This window comes from Ailuropoda melanoleuca, chromosome 2 (assembly GCF_002007445.2).
Source record: "Ailuropoda melanoleuca isolate Jingjing chromosome 2, ASM200744v2, whole genome shotgun sequence".
Classification (NCBI taxonomy): domain Eukaryota; kingdom Metazoa; phylum Chordata; class Mammalia; order Carnivora; family Ursidae; genus Ailuropoda; species Ailuropoda melanoleuca.
The window spans coordinates 148,738,776-148,755,290 of NC_048219.1; the positions used below are offsets into that span (position 1 = coordinate 148,738,776).

Genomic DNA, 16,515 nt, shown 5'->3' on the forward strand with positions numbered 1-16,515 from the left:
TAATTATTAGCTGACTGCTAACCTGAATGATCAGAACTTTCAGTGGCCAAAAATGACAAAGAATACAGACAGACTTTATAGAATTAGGTCAGAAAGATCACCAAACAGCAACAAACAGCAATAGCAACAAACCCTGGGGAGGTAGAGATTCTAATTTCATAATTCCTACATTATATTATTTATAATGTCAAATTTTCAACAAAAATTTATGACACATACAGAGAAGTAAGAAATTTGGCCCATAACATTAAAAAAGTCCATCAATAGCAAATGTACCTTAGAAAGTTCAGATATTGGACTGATGAGACAAAGACTTGAAATCACCTCTCTAAATATATTCAAAGAACTAAAAGAAACCATGTGTAAAGAACAAGAAGAAAGTATGGGAATGAGGTCTCATTCTGAAGGATAGTTTATTGTTTATAGGATTCTTAGCTGTCATTCTTTTTCTTCCAGCATTTTGAATATTCCCTTCCTCAGCTTTCTGACCTTCATGGTTTCTAATGAGAAGTCAGCTGTTAATTATATTGAGGATTCCTTGTATGAGGTGTTTCCTACTGGAAAGCAGGATGTCTTCACTTCATTTGCCTTAGAGCAATTTTATAGGTTTATTTTCTTAAAAAAAAAAAAAAGACCACAAATTAATAACTAGTGTTTCCTATGTATATCTCAACTAATGAATTGTAGGACTGTTTCCTTTGATAAGTATGATCTTTATAGACTCTGCCAGACATACAATATTATCATTCTAAATATTAATGATGTTAGGAAAACTTGTCCAAAACTTAGGAATTAGACAAAATAGGATTACATGTTCTTTCAATATTATATTGAAGTATCATCCACAGGACCACTCAAAGATTATCTAGGGGATTGGAGCTTTGTTTATTTGACTATTAACTACTGATTAAGGCCCAGGCTCTGTGAAGTTTCATATTACCGATATATATATTGGTAGAGATACAAATGAATTCTTCCTGGTAGAAAATATGATTGTATTGACTGTAGACTAGTATGTTGTTTTGTATTTAACCTAGCAATCTTATTCTGACTTTCCTTCTTCATTCCCTATAGATATCCAGGTCCTGAAATACTCAGGATCAATTTTATCATCCTGATGGCTCAGTCATTAGTCAATTTAATAAATATTAAACATACGCTTGTTCTGTATTTGTATAAGATTATGTTGTTTCCTTTTACATTTCACAGTACTAAGCTAAGTTGGCCAATTTGCAGAAATTATTTCAAGATTCGTGCCATAATTAGTTTTTTAACCCCAAAACATTTTTCAGAGAAGAAGTCCATATTTAAAGAAACGTGTGAAACTTGCCTGTTTCAAAACAACCTACTTTCTCCTGATCCAATGCATTAAGTGTGCAGTAGAGAGCCTCACAGGCACATACCCCTTTCTGCATTTATTTCTTCAAAAGCACGTGAATTCTATGTCCTTCTTCACCCACAGGCAGGTCCTTTAGGAGATATTTATGAAGTGGGGAAATAAAGGACTCCAATTCAAATGATGTAATAGCAAATCTGATTAATGGAATCCATGTGAAATTCTTGACATTCATTTTCCCTTAAGTAAATGCCTGATCATGATGCCCAGATGTTAGATGTTAGATTTTTTTTTAAAATATGAGCATGTAATATGTAAACTTTCAGTCTTCTTTTTTGGAGATTTAAATTATTACCCATTTTGGAATTCCCTTAAGTTATACTATATTCTCAAATGATTTCTTACCCAACAAGTGTTAACAAAAATGCTTTTGAATGAAATATTCACTATATTGAAGAATGCTGAAATGATAGAATAACCAAAAAAACGCAACTTGAATTGTTGGTCTGTGCATCTATAATTGTTGTCCAGAAAAAATATTAAAAAACAAATTACTATATAGTCAAAAAGGAAAAATGTTCTTCAAAAATTGTGTATGCAAACTGGAAGATGACAGACACCATGTACGCAGCTTTTAAGAAAAAGAAGAGAAGGAAAAACAAGGATGTCATCAGTTTTGCTAAAGCCAGGAGGCTTGCAGGGTGACCATAAAGCCAGGTAGGCTTAAATTCTTGACATTATAGTCCTTGGCTTATTACCTTTGGTGTAGTAACTATAGACTTATTCCTGATACCATATTTACTTTTAAAATTATTCTGCTTTATGAATTCTGTGGATTCTCAACTTTTTGTTTTAGATCGCATATCTCTAAACACCAATAATATCATACTTTCTAAGTTTTCCTTTGAGTTTTTCAGGTTTTCTCGTTTGTTTTTTGTATTTTATTTAAAGATGAAAGTCTGAATTAAATAAAAACACTTCAAATGGAAGTTTAACATTCTTCTTGGAAAATAATGGCAATTTTTATGTCACAATGTAAATAATGAGCCCAAGAACAATTCTATTTTAGGTGAATTTGCATGTTTTGATAACTTTTTCAGAAATGGGTCTTTGGTTTCTGCTTTAGTTCAGACAAGAAGCAAGGGATTTTCTGTATAAAATATTTTTCAATATGTTTAATTGCTACAGTTGAAGTTTCTTTTATTTCCCTAATGAATTACTTCCCTATTATGAAGAAATGACTCTCTAAAGGACAATCATTTATTACACCTGAGCCTTCCTACTCCCAATTGTACCACATGCTGCTCAATAATTTGCAATGATTTAGGAAGATTGCCATAACCACTCAGTTAAACAATGGCTTTGGATGCAACCTATAGCATGAGGCACATCCTTAGTACACATTTAGAACTGTCTTATTAATTAGAATCCAGCAACCACTGTGCTCTGAATATCCCATAGACAGCAGACATCCTATCCTGAAGGACTGAAAGCAGTCACTTGTTTTCTTTGATCCAAAAAGGCTGATGTAGGGGTGCCATAGAGTGGAAATAGAGCCATGGGGAGATGAAGTAGACTAAGATTTAGGAAACTGGATTTCTGTTTCCGGCTCTATTGCTTTTTGGTTTTTGATCCTTGGGTAATGATATTCTCTGAGCTTTAGTTTCCTCCTTTATATAGAATGTGAGATATAGCTGATAAATTCTTAGGCATTTTACTAATCAATGTAACACCTCTATATAACTTAAAAATATTTTGCAAAATGTTACCAAGGTATTTATGAAAAGTCTCAATATCTTATTTCCATGTAGCATCCTAAAGCAACATGATGAGAAATCAAGCACTGTAAGACAGGATAACTAATTTAAAACTGTAAATGTCAAAATTTTTAATTGCTTCTCGGCATATGATATAGAATTGATAGGCAATGTAGTTTAACTAACAGTAATTTTATGGCAAAAATCAAGCTTCCCCTGGGGAAAATAGACACATGTCCATATGTCTAGGTAATGAAGTCTGTACGATAAAGGAAATATGAATGAATGCTGAAAACAAATTTTATTGAATTCACAGTTTTGCCTTGGACCAGTCCTATATTATTAATATTTGAAATAAGCGCCTTATGTTTACTATTTTAGATCATAGAAATTACCTAGAATATATACAGCAAACAACATAGATATAGCCTTCTAATAGAAAAAATCACTTCATACATAATTAAAACAGATTTAAAGTGAACACTAACCTTAACTTCTTTTTTATTGTATCATCTCTATAATGATCTATTTGTAAAATTCAATGTGTAATATTCATTATCTTTTTTTGCCTTCATAGGTCTGTTTAAATGAAGTAAATTAATATTAATTTACATAGACAATAATGTCTATGACAATATTACTGTATAAATCTCTTTGCATAATACCTGGTATGGCACAATAGAAATTTGAAACACTTTGTGATGTCTCCCCATAGAGTGCAAAGATTATGAATTTTGGAGTTGGCATATCTAGTTTGTTTTCCAATAATTTCTGACTGATGATTAACAAGCCAGTTAGAGTTTCTGAGACATTTTGCTCGTTTGTAGAACCAGGCATAATATTGTCCAGAGTCTTTTTGATGTGTAATAATATAATGATATTTATTTTCAGGGTAGTATCTATGAACATTTTTCAAATACATTATTATTCCCATCTCCCCAGACATTCTTTAAGAACATGAAGGGAATTTGCTTGTTTCAAAATGAATGGGGAAGGAGATGGAGGAGGACTGCAAGGACCAGGCAGCATTTTGCAGTTTTTCAAAATATACCATGTGAAGCTCATCTCTTTAAAAAGAAAAGTACTATTTAAAACAAAGACTGTAACAAGAGACAAGGAAGGACATCACATAATGATAAAGGAATTGACGAGCGAGTATAACAATTATAAATATCTATGCACCCAACATAGGAGCACCTAAATACATAAAGCAAATATTAACAGACATAAAGGGAGAGATTGATAATAATACACTAATAACAGGAGACTTCAACACCCCAATTATATCAGTGATAGATCATCCAGATAGAAAATCAATAAAGAAACAGTGGCTTTGAATGACACTTTAGAACAGATGGACATAACAGATATTTACAGAACATTTCATTCCAAAATAGCAGAATACAGATTCTTTTCAAGTGTACATTGAACATTCTCCAGGGTAGGTCACATGTTAGACCACAAAACAAGTCTCCATAAATTTATGAAGATTGAAATCATATCAAGCATCCTTTCCAACTGCTATGGTATGAAACTAAAAATCAATTTAAAAACCCCACAATCATGTATAGGTTAAACAACATGTTACTAAACAATGAATAGGTCAATGAAGAAATCAAAGAAGAAATAAAAAAATGCTTATAGACAAATGAAAACAATAACACAATGGTCCAAAATCTTTGGGACTCAGTGAAAGCAGTTCTAAGGAGAAAGTTTATTGCGCTACAGGCCTACCTCAAAAAACAATGAAAATCTCAAATAATCACCGATCTGTACACTTGGAGAAACTGGAAAATGAAGAATAAACAAAGACCAAATTGAGTAGAAGGACAGAAATAATAAAGATCATGGAGGAAATAAATGAAATAGAGACTGAAAAAATAATAGGAAAGATCAATGAAGCCAAGAGCTGGTTCTTTGAAAAGATAAACAAAATTGAGAAAGCTTTAGCCAGACTCATCAAGAAAAAAGAGATAACTTAAAAAAATCAAATCAGAAATGAAAGAGAAGTAATAATACCACCACAGAAGTACAAAGGATTATAAGTGAATACTATGAAAAAATATATATCAACAAGCTGGACAATGTAGAAGAAATGGATAAATTCCTAGAAACATAAAATCTCCCAAACTGAATCAGGAAGAAATAGAAAATCTCAACACATTGATTACTGGTAACAAAATTGAATTGGTAATCAAAAACTGCCAAAAAGCAAAAGTCCAGGATCAGAAAGAGTTGCAGGTGAATTCTACGAAACATTTAAAGAAAAGCTAATACCTATTCTCCTCAAAATATTCCAAATAGTGGAGAAGAAAAGTTTCCAAATTCATTCTACAAAACCAGCATTACCTTGATACCAAAACCAGAAAAAGACACTACAGAAAACAAACAAACAAACAAAACTATAGGCTGGTATCCCTGATGAACATAAATGCAAAAATCCTTAACAAAATATTAGCAAATTGAGTTCAACAATACATTAAAAAGATCATTCACTACAATCAAGTGGAATTTATTCCAGAGATGCAACAGTGGCTAAATATCTACAAATCAATCCCTGTAATATATCAAATGGACAAAATGAAAGATAAAACCATATGATCATCTGAATAGATGCAGGAGAAGTAACTGACTAAAATTCACATCCATTCATGATAAAAACCCTCAACAAAGTGATTTAGTGGGAACATATCTCAACATAATAAAGGCCACATATGAAAAATTCACAGTTAACATGATACTCAGTGGTGAAAAACTGAAAGTTTTTTCTCTAAGATCAGGAACAAGACAGGAATATTCATTCTTGTTACTTTTATTCAATATAGAACTAGAAGTCCAAGCCACAGCAATCAGGCAAGAAAAAGAAATAAAATGTATCCACATTGGTAAAGGAAAAGTAAAACTTTCGTTATGTGCAGATGACATGATACTATATATAGAAAACACTAATGATTCCATCAAAAAACTGTTAGAACTAATAAATGAATTAAGTAAAGTTACAGGATACAAAACTAATATATAGAAATCAGTTTCACTTCTATATATTAATAACAAAGTAGCAGAAAGAGAAATTAAGAAAGCAATCCCATTTACAATTGCACCGAAAAGAATAAAATACCTAGGAATAAATTTAATCATGGAGGTGAAAGACCTATACTCTGAAAACTATAACTTGTTGATGCCAGAAATTAAAGGTGATACAAATGGAAAGATATACCATGGTCATGGACTGAAAGAATTAATATTGTTAAGTGACCATACCACCCAAAGCAATCTACAGATTCAGTGCAGTCCCTATCAAAACACCATCAGTATTTTTCATAGAACTAGAACAAATATTACTAAAATTTATATGGAATCACAAAAGACTCTGAATAGCCAAAGTAATCTTAAGAAAGAAGAACAAAGCTGAATGTATCACAATCCTAGATTTCAAGATACACTGCAAAGCTATCATAATCAAAACAGTATGGTATTGGTGTCAAAATAGACACATAGATCAATGGAAGAGGAGAGCCCAGACATACACCCATGACTATATGGTCAGTTAATCTATGACAAAGGAAGCAAGAATATACATTGGGGAAGAGAGAGTCTGTTCAATAAGTGGTGTTGGAAAAACTGAACATCTATATACAAAATAATAAAACTGGACCATTTTCTTCTACCACACACAAAAATAACTCAACACGTATTAAAGAACTAACCCAAAACCGTAAAACTCCTAAAATAAAACTTTTTTTAGGAGTCTCTTTCTTCCTAAAAGAAAACATAGATGTAATCTTTTGGACATCAGCCTTAGCAACATATTTTCTAGATATGTCTCCTCAGGCAAGGGAACAAAAGCAAAAATAAACAATTCAGACTACACCAAAATAAAAAGCTTTTGTCCAGTGAAGGAAATCATCAACAAAACAAAAAGGCAATTTACTGAATGAGAAAAGATACTTCTAAATGTTATATCTGATAAGGGATTAATATCCAAAATATATTTAAAAAATTATGCAACTCAACACCGGGAAAAGTAAATTAAAAAATAAGCAGGGGCGGAGGGCGGCGCCCGGGTAGCTCAGTCCTTAAGTGTCTGCCTTCGGCTCAGGTCATGATCCAAGCGTTCTGGGTTCTGAGATAGAGCCCTGCATCGGGCTCCCCGCTCAGCAGGGACCCTGCTTCTCCCTTTCCCACTCCCCCTGCTTGTGTTCCCTCTCTTGCTGCCTCTCCCTCTGTCAAATAAATAGATAAATAAAATCTTTAAAAAAAAATGAGCAGAGGGCATGAATAGACATTTTTTTCCAAAGAAGACAAACAGATGGCCAACAGACATATAAGATGCTCAACATCACCAGTCATCAGGGAAACACAAATCAGAACTACAAGATAGTACTTCATACCAGCCAGAATGGTTAGTATCAAAAAGATAAAAAGTAGCTAGTGTCCATGAGGATGTGGAGAAAAGGGAGCGTTTTTGCACTGTTGGTTGGAATGTAAATTGGTGCAGCCACTGTGGAAAGCAGTATGCAAGTTTGTAAAAAAAATTTAAATATAAAAATACCATACAATTTAGTAATTCCACTACTGGGTATTTACCTGGAGAAAATGAAAACACTAATTCAAAAAGATATATGCACCCCTATGTTTATTGTAGCATTATTTATAGTAGCCAAGATATGGAAGCAACCTAAGTGTCCATCAATAGATGAATGGATAAAGAAGTGATCTATTTGTGTATATATACATATATATATATAATTGTATATATTATATGGAATATAATAGTCCATATTATGTATTATGTGGAATATATATAATATATTTATTATATGGAATTATGTATATGGAATATTATTCAACAATTATATATTATATGTGGAATATTGCTAACAATTTTATGTAATATATAATATTTCATTACATAGAATATTACTCAACCACGAAAAATGATATCTGGCCATTTGCAATATCATGAATGAAGCTAGAAGCTATCATACTAAATGAAATAAGTCTGATAGACAAAGACAAATACTTTGTGATTTCATTTATATGTGGAATCTAAAAAATGAAACAAATGAACAGACAAGAAAGAGAAACAGAATCATAAATAGAACAAACCAGTGGTTGCTAGAGGGGAGGGAGTTAAGGGAAATGAGCAAAATAGGTGAAGGAGATTAAGAGGTACAGACTTCCAATTATGACATAAATAAGTCATAGGATGAAAGGTACAGCATAGAATATATAGTCAATAATTGTTGTATGGTGACAAATGATAATTACACTTATTGTAATGAGTACAGTATAATGTACAGAATAGTCAGAACACTATGTTGTACCCCTAAAAGTAATATAACATTGTATGTCAACTACACTTCAATTTAAAAAATACATAAAAAGAAAGAAAATAAACGAAAACAAGTGCTAATGCCTATCTCACAGCATCTGTGAGTATTAAATGAGATAGTCATAAGAGCTTTGTGTTTTTTATTTATAATTTTCAAAGTAGAGATAGCTTGTTTTACTTGATTATAAAATATTGTACTGTTATAATTTTGATATTTTCAAGACTTTTGTATGCCTACATTAAAAGAAAAATTTTTCCAAAAGAATGGGATTCCATAAGTAAAGCATTTTGAAATCTAATTTTTTACCTAATAATATAAATTGAAGAACTCCTGTGCCAAATGAAGATTTACTACATATTTTGAAGGGTTGAAAAGTATTCCATTATATGAATATATTATAATTTATTTAAGTAGTTCCCAATTGTTTGATATTATCTTTGTAAGAGTAACAAATTGGAAGCTGTAGTCAACTTCCCTAAACATATATACTTGTGCACATGTCCAAGTGATTCTTCAAAATAAATTAGTACTCTAGGATGTCTAGATCTCAGCCAGAAAACCAGAGGTCTAGGGCCTGCAGTCATCTGAAGCCTTGGTCATTTATTCGCATTTCTAGTTGACTGGTGTTTGATGCTAGACACAGGCTAAGGGACTAGCTTCATTACATGATGGGGGCTGGATTGAGAGAGAGAGAGAGAGTGAGCTAGGTGAAACCATACTGCATTTTATGACCTAGCTTTAGAAATCACACAGCATCGCTTCTGCCACATTTCATTAGTTGAAGTAGTTACAAAGGTCACCCAGGTTCAAGGGGAGGAGACGTAGACCCCACCTCTTGATGGGAGAGTGTTCATGTCACATTTATAAGAAAAACATGTGACATGAGTTGTATATTGGTGCTGCTTTCTTTGGAAAACTACCTGTGCTAGACAGTATTAGGACCTTTGACCTATATCACCAACATGACCTCCATTAGTAATATATGTTTTGAGTAATATCTTTGCCTATCTGATGATATGAAAAATGGTATTTCACTATTGTTTAAGGTTGTGTTTGTACTTAAATATACCAAACAGTGTTTTGCAATGTTTGCAATATTTACCATTTATATTTTTATGATTATTTTGTTTAACATAACCTTTATGTTTCTAAGGATGTGTTCATCTGTTTAATAGTGATTTATAAAACTCCTTCACATGCTATATTAAGAAGATAACCCTCTGCCAGTTTTGTTGAAAGTATTTTCCCCAGAATGTTATCTTTACTGTTTTATTGCATTACTCATTCTTTATTGACTTTTAAATATGTTTTCTACTTTATATGTCATGCTTAGATATGCCTTCCTTACCCCAGAACTACAATTTTTTACTTGTATGCTAATTTATTCATTTATAAATTACATCAAAGTAAATTCCACATGGATTAAAGACAGGATCTAATATTTTTCTAGGTTTTTAGCTTTTTGGTTTTGTTTGTTGAAATTTTCAGAATAGCAATAAGTTTTAAAAATAGCAGTAACCAAAGAAAATGGAGAAGGATTCTCATCCTGATTATGTTCTATTGAATAATCTATGCCTGCTCTACCAATTGGAAATGTTACATTTATCATGCATTAATTCCCATATACACTTGAGTCCCTCTCTGGACTCTTTATCATTGATCTCCATTGCAGTTCAATATCATATCACTTTAATCATTACAATTTTTAAAAGCACATTTTAATATTTAGAAAGCTCCCTTTCTCTTCAAATGCCTTGTAAGTCATGAAGAGCTGTTCAATACTCAGTCCCTTACTCTGTTTCCTCCCTGGTGGTCTGATTCAGGCTCATGGCTTTAAGCACCTTCCATAATGACAGCTCCCCTGTTTATATCTCCAGCCCAGGCCTCTCCTGTGAACTCCAAATCCAGTTACCCCATGGGACTTGCATAGGCCTCTTTGTTTCAATAGGTCAGAACTAAACCCTTAATTTTTTTTTTCTCTCTAGATCTTCTCTTCCCTTAGTGTTTCCAAACCCAATGAAGAGCATTATATCAGCTATTCTAGTGATATAACGATAGGTAGATTTAATATTGTGATAGCCAATCATTATATCAATGTAGAAATGTTTGCATTATTTTAACATATCCATTAAAATAGGAAATATCACTTTTGGGGGACAAGTTAAATCTACACTGAAACTAGAGTGTCGAAATTCAAGCCTGATTTAGCACGTGAATAATGGGTGCTATAAAGGTAAGTCAAGGAGCCTTGTCCTACTGAGTATTTTAGGAGTTATTTTTGTATTTTGGATTTATAGTATCTACTTATAGAGTGTGGCTGCAGCCTCTTTCTCAAGGCTTTTGTGGTTTCTTGCTGGTTTCTGGGAGCTAAACACTGTTAATAAGTTTGCCCACAAGTAGATGTACTATTAACGCTTCCATGTTTCTCATAAAGAGGGTTTTTTTCCTTAAAGATACTTGCATTTGCTATGTTTTAAATAATTAAAGTAAATATGTAGTCGTAGTTTGAAAAAGAACATACTACCAAGTGAAGAAAAATTGTAGATTTCAATAAGAAATAAAGGTTAACATTAAAAATCACACATTAAAACAAGAGTAAATTGTATTTCTCACTATTGTTAATAGTTTAAAATGTAGTAACTCTATGGGGCACCTGGGTGGCGCAGTTGTTAAGCGTCTGCCTTCGGCTGAGGGCGTGATCCCGGCGTTCTGGGATCGAGCCCCACATCAGGCTCCTCCGCTATGAGCCTGCTTCTTCCTCTCCCACTCCCCCTGCTTGTGTTCCCTCTCTCACTGGCTGTCTCTATCTCTGTCGAATAAATAAATAAAATCTTTAAAAAATAAAATAATAAAATAAAAAAATAAATAAAATCTTGTAAAAAAAAATATAGTAATTCTAATATACAATCAGTGGAACCATAAGATGATTTTGAGAAAAAAACAAAAAAATACCCCGTATGAAACAAATGATAGAATTGCATACATTATTTATTGGGTGATAATTATTTTGCATCTGATGACCATTCCTACATTATTTGGTAAAAATAGAGAGTCGTAGCAAGGTTTACAAATAGTAGTATCCAAAGAAAACAGGAAGGAGTCTTATACTGATTATCCTCCATTTGTCCTTCCAGAGCTATTCTCCACTCTTCCTCAGGGAAATCTGCACTCCAACAGGCTGACTTGTGTGGACTACATCATCTGAATTCTCTCACCCTCTCACTTCCCGTTGGGTTCACCCAATGGGAGGGACTAGGTAGATATCAGAGAAAGGAGGGTGGGCGGAGGGCGAGGGAGATAAAAAGACTGCAAGAGAGAAAGAAAGAGAGAATGTGTTTTGATTGTGAATACCTTCCTCTGCCTACAGTCCTAACTATTAGGTGGTCCATTTCTCACCACTCAGCTCTCATCAGATTCAGTACCGCTGCCGTGCTTTGACCCCTTCAGGCTCTGGAGTGGTAATGACTTTCCACAGTTGCTGCCCTGAGATGCCTCACCATTCCTCATTGGTCCTTAATGCTGCCACACCTCTGTACGTGTTCCCTTCAACAAAATCTCTCCACTCATCTCTGTGAGAGAGCCTTCTGTTTTCTGCCTGGACCTTGACTGATAAAAGTTCCAACTTTGCTTCCATGGTATTCATAAAAGGAAAAAATATAGCTTGTAAACTCTACTGTGATCATCGTTACAAAGCTATTAATGAAGAGTTACTACTCTTTGATCATGTCAGTTCAATTTAAATTTCCTCTGAGTGGTTTTTCACAAGCCAGACCAAGCAATGCTACGATGATAAAAATAAAGATAAGACAGAGTACCTGTCCCTCAAGGAGTTTATTCAGCAGACGGTTTATTAACACTTGAAAAAGTTCAACAAGGTTATGCATGACAGAATGCAAAAAAGAGCCACTAATAGACAGTATATATAACTGAAAACAGGGAAGATATGATTTGAGCTTGCAGGAAAGGCTCTGTTGAAGAGGTAGGACTTTAACTGGACCTTGGAGGATATAAATATTCTCCTGTATGACTCCACCACAAAATGTCTCCTGTCTGTTTCATCACACAAATAGTATTTTTTTCCCACTTGGATTTCTCCTCGATATTTTAGAGTCATTTATGTGCCACATGAAGTAATGCCTACTCATGACAACTAAATTGGTTTTCTTGCCTGACCTACCCTGTGCCAGGATATGCTTTGAGTGGCAAAATGGTTCTTTTGCTCACCTGTTAGATGCATACTTGCCAACACTGCGCCAGCTGCGCAGGGAGGGTTACGTGAGGAGAGATTCAGGTAACTTCAATCATAGAGGAAGAATTTGCCAAAAGTCACCCCCAAAGACTCTATGGGGCAAACAGTGGCCCAGCTTTAGAGTTAAAATTTCATTTATACTCTCTCCCTTTCATTTAAGATTTCTTCTCAGAAACAACACCTACTTAAAAGGCAAAATCAGGTTTAGATTCATGAAGACTATCTTTATGGAACTCAAACTAATGACAAATTTCCATAACCTAGGATGACATGATCACTAAAAATAGTGGCCCTATCATTTTTACCTTGTGTCTGACCACGAAAAGAGATGTAAAGTACATTTGCAGCCAGAATTCTCCAACCCAAATATGCTTGTTAAGTTTGTTTATCCAGTCATACTGTATGCCACACAGCAGTGAACTATTTAGAGGAGGTTTACTAGACACTTTTCTGTCTAGGAATTTTTTCTTTCTTTTCGATTTTCTGCTTCATATCACGCTGGGGATGATTTAATGTGACTACATTAAGTGTTTTCTGAACCGCTGCTATTTCTAAATAGTTCTGATGTCTTTGGGGGCATCCTTTCCTCAAAAGCCAGATTTCCTTGAAAGGGATTCTGGTTCAACTAATTAATTTAGCATACTGAGCATATAAGCTAATACAAACAAACCCAATTATTATTTTGTCAAACAATGGCCTAGGAACTCAGGCTGAAACAGGAATATGGCACACAGATGGAGATATTTATGGAAAGTACATTCTGGTGGGGGAAGCCCTAAAATTAATAAATAGCCAAATAATTAAAAGAGAATATACCAGAAAGTAATGATAGGCACATAAAGAATGACTGGGTGACAACTTTTTGGAAGGCCTTTTTCAGATCTATCTTCTAGAGAATCTAGAAGAGCATAGTTGATACCAAGAGGTAGCAAATCTCTATGGTGTCCCCTTTCCCTCGTAGGGACTTTAGAAGGAAGTAAAAAGAATGAAGAATTAAACAAACATCAAACAAAAAGGACACAGCAAAGAAAAGGAACAGGCTTGACTGGTAACAATAAAATACCAAGGAGCAAGACCAGCGGACAGGAACAACAGGACAAAGGAGTTGGGAGAATATGTGCCTACAGAAAGTGTGGGTGTCTTGAGCTGCCAGCTCTGTTTACAGAGTTTTTGGCCTGAGCTGGAAGTGATCTTCGGTCATGTATTCCAACCCTCCTATCTTACAGATGGAGTGGCTGGCATCTGAAGTCATGAGACTCGTTCATGTCATGGTTAGAGANTTGGCCTGAGCTGGAAGTGATCTTCGGTCATGTATTCCAACCCTCCTATCTTACAGATGGAGTGGCTGGCATTTGAAGAGTCATGAGACTCGTTCATGTCATGGTTAGAGATTTATTTTTTTTTAAAGATTTTATTTATTTATTCGACAGAGATAGAGACAGCCAGCAAGAGAGGGAACACAAGCATGGGGAGTGGGAGAGGAAGAAGCAGGCTCACAGCGGAGGAGCCTGATGTGGGGCTCGATACCACAACACCGGGACCACGCCCTGAGCCGAAGGCAGATNAGAGGGAACACAAGCATGGGGAGTGGGAGAGGAAGAAGCAGGCTCACAGCGGAGGAGCCTGATGTGGGGCTCCATACCACAACACCGGGACCACGCCCTGAGCCGAAGGCAGATGCTCAACCGCTGTGCCACCCAGGCGCCCCTTTGGTTAGAGATTTAGAGGCAGAACTGGAAGTTAGCCTTCCTGGTATATTTAGTTTACATCTCTACCAATGTTTGCTTTCATCTGGGTTCTTTGGGATATGGATACTAAAAAATAAAATTTCTGAGGTAGTGTCCGATTTAGGTATTCACAAAATTTCGTATTTTACTAAGTTTATTATGTGGCAAATGATGTGTCTGTGGGTCAGGACATCCTGAAAATTACTAGTGAGTCCGGCTCATAGAGCCCTTTGTCATGGAGTTATAGAGAAATGCAAGTCCTCTTCCTTTTCCCCCAAACCATGAACAAAAGCAGCTTGAAAACTTGAAAGGTAAAGGAACTTCTAATCTGTTGCAAGAGAGGTGCTTAAAAAGGCCCAAACTAAAGACCAAAAAAAAAAAAAAANCAAAAAAAAAAAAAAAAAAAAAGGATGATTAGCTCCTTAGTTATTTGGAAGGAATTCTAGTGAAGATTAAAAAACACCATGGTCTGGCCTGTAGTTAAACCCCATGATATATAATTTTAGCGATCGTCTGGTGGACAGCCAATAGTGGTGTGTAATTATGGAAATGCTGACATTGCAGAACATAGTGGAAACCAAATCAATTTTCAACATGCATACCCAAGACCTAATAAGAAACTTCCACTGATGATGAGAAAATAATTGGGAAATAGAAAAAAGTGAGTAAGAATATGCGAGTAAATGTAGAAAGTTGACTGAATTCTCCTTACTCTGTCTCTATGCTCTTTCCCCTAGCTCTCTGCTCCCTGATCTGAGGGAGTGACAGCCTCATGGGACTCTTCCCACCAAGTCCTCTGAGTAAAGATAAGAAGCTGGACGAAAGTCTCAAAAAACTTTTTAAAACAAGCTGCTTCTGCTGACATAAGAAGAAAGTTAATTAATAAGTAAAATATCTAAAACGTATTTTTGAAATTGTTAGGGGGAAAATCATTAAATAACAATGTTATAACTCTCAATTTACAGTGGACCTAGTTAGGGGCCCTAGAAAACTGTAAAATTGCACATGAGGGGAGAGCTAAGAGATGGCAGCTGCTCTGAGACCTTTCTGAAACAGAAAAGGGACAAGAGAAATAACAAGTCACTTAATCTTTGGGATCGGGAACTGTACATGCAGATCACGCGTCTCAGACCAAATGGCTGTGGGAAAGCGCTGCGTTTCTCTTGGCCGCGGAGTCTGCATTCATTAAAAGCCTTTAACCCTCTTGTTGTGAGAAGGAATAAGTGATAGTGAACACTGTCAGATACGAGGTACCATGTGCAGGCTCAGCCAGAAGCAGAAGCAAGAGGTACACTGTCCGTTAGAACTGAGATCGAATGGTTCAGCTCTCTGGAATGGAAGTTTCAGAGAACAGGAGCTGTATAGGAGTGCTGGTAAATGGGATCCCCTGTCATTGTTTCCCACTCTTGCTCACGGTAGTCTTTATCTATTATTGGTTATCTAATGCTGCTTAACAAATTAACCCAAATTCAGCATCTTAAAACATCAATAGACATGTATTACCTCACACAGTTTCTATGGGCCAGAAATTCAAGAGGGTCTCAGCTGAGGTCGTTCTGGCCCCTTGTGCCTTATGAAGCTGCAGTCAGAGATGTTGGCTCACTCTCATGGCTGTAAGCAAGAGATACTATTCCTTGCTGGTGGTGAGTAGGAGTAGGAGGCCTCAGTCATTCGGCACTTGGGACTCTTCATAGGGTTGTTCTTCGTGGCATGGCAGTTGATTTCCCTCAGAATGAATGACTCAAGGTCAAACTGAAGCCTCAGTGACTTTTGTCCTAGCCTTGGAAGTCACACTCTTTCATTGCCACAATAGCCTGTAGGTTAAATGAGTCTATAGGTCATGTGTTGGTACTATCCAGAGGGGATTATTCAAGGGCATGAATCCCAGGAACTGAGACCCACGGAGCCATCTTGGAGACTTCCCACCATAGTCATTATACACCAACATTAGATGTTTGGCCTTTTCCATATGAACTTTTAAAATATATCCAACTTAAGCAGTCATATCTTTGAAATCATAGATTTGATGTGGTCTTTATATTAATTATCATGTGATAATTTCCAAAAAAATATATAACTATTAAAACAAAATACATTTTTTTTTCTTGTG

The 16,515-nt window shown here is 35.1% G+C and overlaps 1 long non-coding RNA gene across 1 annotated transcript in view; it reads left to right on the forward strand.

The window, feature by feature from the left end:
- Positions 1-13,934, forward strand: part of LOC117801107 — a 45,909-nt gene extending 31,975 nt beyond the window's left edge. Inside the window, exon 3 of the long non-coding RNA XR_004623516.1 lies at positions 11,564-13,934. This is a non-coding gene — a long non-coding RNA (uncharacterized LOC117801107). The remainder of the gene's footprint in view (positions 1-11,563) is intronic.
- The last annotated feature ends 2,581 nt before the right edge of the window (positions 13,935-16,515 follow it).